General features: G+C 41.5%; 1 long non-coding RNA gene and 1 pseudogene across 1 annotated transcript; both read left to right on the top strand.

The window, feature by feature from the left end:
- The first annotated feature begins 5652 nt into the window (after positions 1-5652).
- Positions 5653-6533, top strand: LOC139785122 (uncharacterized; annotated as a pseudogene).
- A 1524-nt stretch (positions 6534-8057) lies between these two features.
- LOC139785118 (uncharacterized) lies at positions 8058-8332 on the top strand. Its single transcript, XR_011721820.1, has 2 exons — positions 8058-8117; positions 8186-8332. It is a non-coding gene; the product is annotated as an uncharacterized lncRNA (long non-coding RNA).
- Positions 8333-9905: the final 1573 nt, after the last annotated feature.

Raw genomic sequence — 9905 nt, 5'->3', positions numbered from 1 at the left:
TCGCGCTTTGCGAGGAATTGGGGAATTGTATCTTGCACGGTTCTCGCCGTCGTGGACGGTGTGGAGGTTATCGGTAGTACTTTCGATCGTTTTGATTGATCAGATTTATGCGGTGTCGATGAGAGATTCAACCAGGATTCTGATCGCTTCCTCTTTTTCGACGTCGCATACTCCCAATCCTCCTTATCCTCCCCCTCCTCCTCCTCCTTCTCCTCTGTCTTGCGCTGCTGAAAGGGTAACGTTTCTATCCCCACGTCAGCGTCGCTCTCCGTCGGCTCCTCTTTCTTCATCGAGATCGAGTTGTCTGCGATCTTTTGCAACGGTCCGATGAGAGGCTTAAAGTGTGCGTCCAACTCAATGTCCTTCACGATCTTACCGGTCTTCAAAGCGCGAAGTTTCTTACGAATCGAATCACTCGTTTTCGCAATCTCCTTCACAATCTTCTCGCGCTCGCGAATATTCTCGCTCCTGTCGATCGTGGCCATCGCGGGAAAAAAGCAGAGTGTTAATCTCACGTTTTAACTCGACGAAATATCGACAACGACTGACCGCTTTTGCGGTATCGCGAACACGTTAAATTCTTTTCTGTATCGACCGTTCGAAAGCGCGCTGTCCTTGTCTATCACTACGAAACCGTATTTGCGTTGCCAACAATCGTGGCACAACGCACAAAATTCATCGTACGACATGTCGGTATTTACGTGATCGTTGTACACGTGTTTCAGATTGGTACCATCCTGTTTGAACAGGATCAGTAGGTTCGCGTTGTCACGTATCAGATGTTTAGGTATTCTCGCGTACGTTTGACAGAGATAGAAGCAGTCGACGCTCGAGTGCCTACCCATTGAGAAGTACTCTCTCACAGCATCTTCCTTATCGCACGCAACGTCATCGAAGACGAAGATTGAGTTTGGACGCGCATCGCTCGGCGGAATGACGTCACTGTTGTTGGAAAACGTAAAGTAGCCAATCTCTTCTATCGACGTTAATACATTCTCCAAGTATCGATATTTCGGTTGCTGCAACGATTTCGAGTACACATATACGTTCTCGAAACGTACACCGTGCGGACTTTCCAGCAAGCTTATCAGAACGTTGGTTTTACCGCAATTCGAGGGGCCGCAAATGATCGCGCGTATAGTAGTCGGTAGCATCGCACCGTGCCTGCGCTTCTCCGCGTTGCTCCCCATCGACCGTAACCTGTCGTCGCAATTCGTCACGCGAATCGTCAACGGTTGTCGCACGAATTTCATTTTTCAGACTGTCGACTGGAGCTTCCGGCCAAACGCCTATTTATAGGTGCGCGGAACCGCGAATCGCTCAGTAGCAAAGATGTTCGTCCTGCTGTCGGAACATATAAAGACAGATTCAGAGGTTCAGACATATCGTCGCTGTTACGAGCATTACAATCAACCGTGGCAGCGAACGCACATCGACGGTCCCGCGCCATTGATAAAGGATTGCGGCGAATGCCAACGAAAATAGGCAAAGGCTTATTAAATCGCGCGATAAACGCACTTCCATTCGAATTACATATCCCCGGCTATCAGTTTTGTGGTCCGGGCACTCATTTAAAAAAACGATTGGCAAGAGGTGATCAAGGTATTAATCCATTGGACGCAGCGTGTCGCGAACACGACATAGCTTATTCTCGCAGCAACGATCTCACCGAGAGACACGCGGCCGACAAGATACTCGGCGAGAGAGCGCTAGGACGTGCCGTCGCGAAAGACTCGACTCTCTGCGAGAAAGCTGCAGCTACAGCCGTCTGGGCGGCCATGAAGGAAACTCGGAATGGGTTTGAAAATGAAGGCGAAGGTGAAGGCGAAGACGAAGATGAAGAAGAGAGCGGATTCGAAAAAACGGATACTTCCAGCGGCGAAACGCGGTGGTATCTTGCCCATTCTACCGTTGTTGGGAGTTCTCGGTTCGTTGGTCGGTGGAGAGCCGGAGTCGCGAAGGCTGTGAACGATAACAAAGTCGCGCGGCGTCAGCTGGAAGAACTTAAACGTCACAATCGCGCCATGGAAGGTCACGGACTTTATCTCGCTCCATACAAACGCGGGCATGGAGTCTCGAGTAAAAAAAAAATGTCAAGGAAACGTTAAAAATTCCGAAAGGTGTAACTACCAACGTACAACTGCAACAACTTGCAAAGCGTATGCACATTCCATATTTTAGAGGTATTTTTATGCGTACTACTTTACCGATGGATGGAGTGCGTCGAAACGAGAGTGGCATCGTGAATTTGGATAACGCTGAGGGACCGGGTACTCACTGGGTGGCATACGCGAAGAGGGGTGATCGAGCCATATATTTCGACAGTTATGGTAATCTTCGACCGCCGAGAGAATTGGTGCTGTATCTAAAGAACAACGTGACGCAAATCGAGTACAATCGCACAGCCTTATCAACGATACGATCAGAGCAATTGTGGACAACTGTGTCTGCGCTTTCTACAGACGGTTGACGATCAATTTAAAGACTGGCGTTGCATTGTTTGAACTCAGTATTCATTCAAACATGTCACTGACATTTACGCTCACCGGCAAGAGTAGCATCCTCGCGGTAAGCTACTTTCCCACCGTGGATTTGAGCGATGGCGATTACGAGCTCGGTCTGACAGATTTCGAAACCTATTACACGATACCGAACGTAAATTCTTCGAACAATAAATTCTACTTTGACGATAAGAAGATTACCGTTCCCGAAGGATCGTACGAATTGCGTGACATAGACACGTATTTGAAACAATCAATTTTACAATTGGACCAATCCAATAATAATAATAATAATAATATTGCGAGAAAGAAACATGTCGGCGAAGATGAAGAATATCCGTTGATCATTCGAGCCAACAACAATACGATGAAGAGTGAGATCAAATGTGCTTATCGGATAAATTTCACCAAACCGAACAACATTGGATCGTTGCTGGGATTTTCAGCGAATCGCGTGCTGGAGCCGCGACAATGGTACGAATCGGACGTGCCGATAAATATCATCAGTGTAAACATCATTCGCATAGAGTGTAACGTGACCGCGGGTGCATACAGCAACGACAAGTATGTGCACACGATACATGAGTTTTCGCCGAATGTGCCACCAGGATATAAGATATCGGAAACGCCGGCGCAGATCATTTACCTTCCGATCATCGTACGGAGCATTACTGATCTAAGCGATTCGCGTCGTGGATCAGGACGGTCGATTGATTGATTTTCGCGGAGAAGAGATCACCGTTAGACTGCATGTGCGAAGACGACGACTGTGGTAAACCGTGAGATGCTCGTACTGAACGAAGTGGAGAAGGTGCGACAGACGAGTAACAAAATTAGAGAGACAATCCGATCGCCAAAGAAGAAACTCACTGCGTCGAACGTTGAATTTTTGAAATCATTGGGTTTCGTCGTACGAAATGGCTAATATCTTAAACATTGGAGGTGAACCGATCTTTGACGATAGCGTCGTCAAGATTGAGACTCACACGTACAACCCGTACGCCAATACGACGTTTGGACACAACGATGAGATAAGAATACCCATACAACAGCAAGATTTATACACGTTGCCGTGTGAAAGCTTTCTCTACGTCGAAGGAAGATTGGTAATAAAGAGAAGGAATGACGAGGACGAGTCTCAGGCAACGCTGTAAATAATTGTAAATAATTGTGCAGCGTTCATGTTCGATGAGATTCGATACGAGCTCAACGGTGTGGAGATTGATCGCAACAGAAACGTTGGAATAACAAGTACCATCAAGAACTACGTATCGCTATCGTATAATGATTCTCAACTCATGCGGAATGCCGGATGGGACGTTTCATCGAGCATATTGGAAGGATACTTCAACTTTTGCGTACCGCTCAAGATGTTGCTGGGCTTTTGTGAAGATTACAAACGCGTCGTTGTTAATGCTCGTCACGAATTAATTTTGATACGTGCGCGTAGCGACAACAATTGCATTGTAGGAAATCCGGCGAGGGAGCCGGAAATCGAATTGTTTAAAGTACAGTGGCGAATGCCTCATGTTACGTTAAACGAGGTTAATAAACTATCCTTGTTACGGGCCTTGGGGAGCGGGCGATATCTTAGTGTCAGTTTTCGTTCGTGGGATCTGTACGAGTATCCCCTCTTGCAGAGCACGACCAAGCATTCGTGGGCTGTCAAGACTGCGACTCAGCTAGAGAAGCCGCGATACGTTATTTTTGCGCTGCATACCGGCCGCAAGAATATCATGTCTCAAAATGTTAGCGTATTCGATGACTGTAATTTGACCAATGTCAAGCTTTATCTAAACTCCGAATTTTATCCGTACGATGACTTGAACCTAGATTTTACTAAAAATCGATTCGGCCTTCTTTTTGATACGTACGCGCGTTTTCGTAAAACTTATTACGGATACGATTCCAGTGATACGCTTTGCAGCTTGTATACATTCCTGATGGAAGGACCTTTTGTTGTCATCGATTGCTCACGACAAAACGAGTCTGTCAAGAGCGCCACCGTGGATGTGCGAATAGAATTTGACTGTAAAGAAAATGTACCTGCAAATACTACCGCCTATTGTCTCATCTTGCATGATCGCATAATCGAATACTGTCCGCTGTCTAATGTAGTGCGCAAACTCATGTAAATCGCCATGTTGACAAATATTACGATATAAGAGCGACATATGTAGTGCGATACGGTACAGTACGGATCATTCCTTCGCTGCATCATGATCGTGCCAACGTTTGTCGATCTGCAAGGATTCATCGTCGGGATGAAATTTGTCGTAAAGGAGGCAGCGGTGCTGAGAAACGGGACCGTTCTGGAGCATTACATCTTTACGTGCCCCATGCCGTGGAGTCTTCTCACAAAATCTGACAAGTCATGTGCTTCCTGGTTGATTGCAAATCACCATGGATTACCATGGGATGAGGGAAACGTGCCGTATGGTATGGTAAAACGCCTAATTACGTCAGCCGTGCTTGGTACAGAAGAGGATGACGAGATACCGACTCTCGTGTACGTCAAGGGATGCCAGAAACATAAATGGCTGGTGGATCTACTTGAGAATTATGCGAGAGAAAAGCTAATCATCGAGACTTTGGATGCGGATTACGAAGATGTCAAATCTTTAAATAATCTAGATGTTACTAACACTATGCGATGCGGGAAACCTGTTAAAAATTGCGCATTACAAAATGTATTAAAATTATTTAAGTGGTGGTCGCGACGCCAGAAGAATTGGGATCTTTTAAAAAAATAAATTATATATATAATTTTACAATGCTTTATTTTTTTTTCCCCATTCCCATTAGTTGTTAGTGGTTTCCCTCTCCTAATTTCTCCCACCACATCATAATTTTGAAGGTAGGGTGTTGTTGCGTATACTTGGTTCATTTTCCACTTCTTAGTCATTTGTATGAATCTTTTTTATAACTTCTACGTAAGCAGCGCTGACATTGGTGCTTGAAAATGTTGAAGGAAGGGGAATTATCCCTTTCCTTATAATTTTTCATCTGCGCGCCGCCCAATATTCTAAAACGTTGCAAACGGAGTTAACGTTTTAACTAGTGTTACGAAGCCAAATCAATCTAGTCTCATCGTTCGAAGCGACAACTTCAACAGTGAAAAAAGTATACCTTTTACGGAGAAATAAGAACAATGGCTGGTCGCAGTGAAGACGTAAATAATTCTGAGAAGTGGATGTTCACTCGCGATATTCCCGATAAGGGACTTCGCGGCTTCGAGGGAAGCAGCACAAGTATGAATTATTACGTGCCGTATCCTCGTGAAAAATCGGAACCTCGTTATACGCCTAAGCCTCGTGAAGTTTCATCGGGCGAGCGCAAAACGTAAGTATTACTTTGGATAAATTTTTTTAAATTTATTTTTTCAAATTTATTTTTTATAATTTTATTAATTTATCTACTTTATTTTTTTACAGTTTCAATAAATCGAAACCTCGTTATACGCCTCGTATCTTGGGCAGACGATTTGCCCTGACAGTCACGGTTTACAAATATTTGGATATCGGAATCAATGTGGGATCTACATCCTTTGTGGAATTGATTCTTGGCGACAATCGGGGAAATCAGATCGTGCTTCCTCATGCAACGTGGACAACGATCATCGAAAGACGCATGGATATCGAACAACTCATGCAGTCGACTGTCGGTTCATCGCTGTCTATTCGAGATCTAATTATAGAACTTGTTAAAATGCGTGACGCTAATATTGTAAAACTTACATTGCGCGATACATGCTTATACATGATACCAGCAACTATATTATTTTTGTTTGAAATCGAACAATGTGTCGAACATGTATATTTCAATTTATGTCAAAATATACAACATGTTAGTAATAAGTATAACCATTTTGTAACAGTCTTGCGACAAAATCGTATCACGGATAAATGTCAAGCGAGAAAAGTACTTAGTGAAGTGTCCGATGGAAGTTCGCTTATAGATTGCGAACTAGTTGCTTTTGCCTTAGATAACATTGTATATGAAGCAAAAATGTAAATAACGAATAAAAATTAAATATTAGCATAAATAGTGGTAAAATTATTTTTCAATCTATCTCTTCCGTTTTCATCTAACATTAGCCTCCTCTATGTTTAAATTATATATATATATGTTGCGGTAATGTCCTTTTTAATTATATAACCGATTTATTATAAATTTAAAAAATTAATAAAATTATTAAAATATAGATAAAAACTTTTATCTAAAATAGAATAATCGCATCACGGCACGTATGAACTTGTCCGTTCCTGTCTTTCACTCTCATTTCCCCACTATGGGACTCTATAGTTTAAGTCACGTAAAATATGTTTTTTTTTGTTGATTTTTTTTGTTGAACGTAGACCCAGAAAAAAAAGGTCTTCGACGCCATCTCTTCCTGCGTTCAACTCTATAGTTTGTCATGCAAATTTTTTTTAAATTAAATTATTATATTAATTAAATTATGTTATAAATAATTATATTAATTAAATTAGGTTATAAAAAATTATATTAATTTATAGGTTATAAATAATTAAATTAATTGAGTTAGGTTATAAAAAATTATAACCTAATTTAATTAATTTAATTATTTATAACCTATAAATTAATATATTTAGTCAGGAAGAAAAGAGCAATTGAGCCGCAACAAGATGTAAGTGTTGAAAACTATATTATAAATAATTGACAAACGTTTCGGTCCATCATGGGGCCATCCTCAGTGTCGATACATATTCTTAAAAACTAACGCGACAGAACTTAATGATACTAATCCGCAACAGTGTTGATTGCAAAGAGGACCACTGCAAAGATAGTGATATATATGTGAAAAGTTACAAAAGGTATTATAGAGAGAGTATCAAATACGTACATTAGGAATATGTTTCCTTATATTGCGGAGTCATTTCGATGCTGATGTGTTACATTAGAGTTAAACCGACAATTACTCAGCGACGAGACATCGGGCTCGTATATATATACAAAAGGAAGGAGCGGGGGAGAGGGAAAAAACGGAAAGGAAGGGGAAGTACGAAATCACCTGGGCGGGAACAAACTAAGAACAGGGAGATATTCTGCCGATAGAGATTCCGTGTCCTTCTGTTTATTCAAAGGAGATGTCTGTCGTTTTATATATAACATCTCGGAGATAAGAGAGTGTGAAGCGACTTATGTGGGACAAACTAAGAGACAGTTGAAAACTCGTGTCAAGGAACACAGATCAGACATTAACAAAAACTCAGGTTCCCCTTCGGTTATTTCTTGCCATCGTTTAGAAACCGATCATGATTTTGATTGGGATAATGTGGAGATTTTGGACACTGAGCCATCTCTTCGCAAGAGACTTATCTCCGAGATGTTATATATAAAACGACAGACATCTCCTTTGAATAAACAGAAGGACACGGAATCTCTATCGGCAGAATATCTCCCTGTTCTTAGTTTGTTCCCGCCCAGGTGATTTCGTACTTCCCCTTCCTTTCCGTTTTTTCCCTCTCCCCCGCTCCTTCCTTTTGTATATATATACGAGCCCGATGTCTCGTCGCTGAGTAATTGTCGGTTTAACTCTAATGTAACACATCAGCATCGAAATGACTCCGCAATATAAGGAAACATATTCCTAATGTACGTATTTGATACTCTCTCTGTAATACCTTTTGTAACTTTTTACATATATATCACTATCTTTGCAGTGGTCCTCTTTGCAATCAACACTGTTGCGGATTAGTATCATTAAGTTCTGTCGCGTTAGTTTTTAAGAATATGTATCGACACTGAGGATGGCCCCATGATGGGCCGAAACGTTTGTCAATTATTTATAATATAGTTTTCAACACTTACATCTTGTTGCGGCTCAATTGCTCTTTTCTTCCTGACTGATTTAATCGTATGAGCTTATTGACTTATATATTTAATATATTTAATTAATGATGCAAACACGTCGCCATCCCCCTCCACGCCGATGACGTCATCCCCTCTCCACGCCGGTGACGTCATCCCCCACCACGCCGGTGACGTCATCCCCCCACCACAAACTGGCCTAGAACTCTCATAGTATACCTACTGCTCCGAGCGTGACGCACCACCATTTCGCGATATTTCACGTTCGATCCTACTTCCTAGTTACTCTATTATTTCGCGTTTACTCCGATTATTTCGTATTCGGTCGTGTCTTTTGCCGATGTTCTATATTATTTGTAAGTTTAGTTTTCTACTATTGTTCTCTTATTTGGTAACAGCGCATTCCGCGCGTTTTCACTGTAAAATAACGTAATGCTCCGTTCATTTCTGGCGTCCGCGTTACCCTTATTGTTTGTTTGAATCCTGACGTCCGCGTGATCATTTATTTGCTTGATTCTATGGTATGGATGACTGTTTCACCCAAGAGTTATTTCAGAATAAACGTTGTTATTCATTTTTTACTACCTGAGTTCGTGATTTATGCGTCACCCCGCCGAATATCGCGCTGCCCTTCATCAACCCCGCCCATAACCGTTAGGTCGAGCTGGCCGATCTCTCGCACGCCGGATTTATTGCGTTTTGTGTTTCTTCGGGTTTTCGCGATCTTAGAGTACTTAGTGGACGCGAGTCTACGCGTCTGGCGCCCAACATTAAAATTTCGTGTCGAATTGCCGGACTGTGCGAGGAATCGTCGGAGAGGCCCACCATCCTTCTCTCCCTAACCTTTTTGATCCGTCGTGCGCCTCGGGCGTGAAAAAGACGTGACAGTACATTTTAAAACAAAATTAATACATAAAAATATCTTATTACTTGAAAAATTTTACGTAGTATTTCAAAAAATTCTATATTTTCAGAACAACCTTTATTCCTGTATACTGTGTTTACATAAATAATTGTATTAAAAGCGCAAAAAGTTTCCTATTTATATAAGTGCTTATCTTCTTACGTTCAGTATAGGTAAGTTTCTTAATTTTTCAAAAATATATTTTTTTTTCTCTCTTTTTCTCTTTCTCTCAGACATACAGATACACTAATTACTTTATAATTAAAATCTTAATACTATTTACAAATCAATCCTATTTAATTAATATCTATTAAATATTGTATTTTTTATTGATGTATGTTTTTGTTTCTTTAAACCCCTATTTTTTAGCTATTTGTTCGCGCGCGTGTGAGTGAGGAAGGGATAGTGCGTGAGAGACCACGAACACCAGAAGCTTGAAGTAACACAATAGTTTATTTAACAACCAAAAATAATGCCGAAATTAAAGAGTGACATAATTTATAAATGTATTTGAATTTAATTGAACTCGGAAATGCGAGCGTTTTTAAGCGAATTCTCTATCAACACTTTCTCGCTTGTAGTGTTGGATAACCCGCGCGTGAATGAGAACTGACCATCACAATATCGATCGATGACAGATCTTAACCTACTGACACACTGTTGACGAA

This window comes from Temnothorax nylanderi, unplaced genomic scaffold (assembly GCF_030848795.1).
Source record: "Temnothorax nylanderi isolate EJ_2023f unplaced genomic scaffold, tnyl_v1.0 TNYL_tig0741_pilon, whole genome shotgun sequence".
NCBI lineage: Eukaryota > Metazoa > Arthropoda > Insecta > Hymenoptera > Formicidae > Temnothorax > Temnothorax nylanderi.
This window is presented reverse-complemented; position numbering and strand designations above follow the sequence as displayed.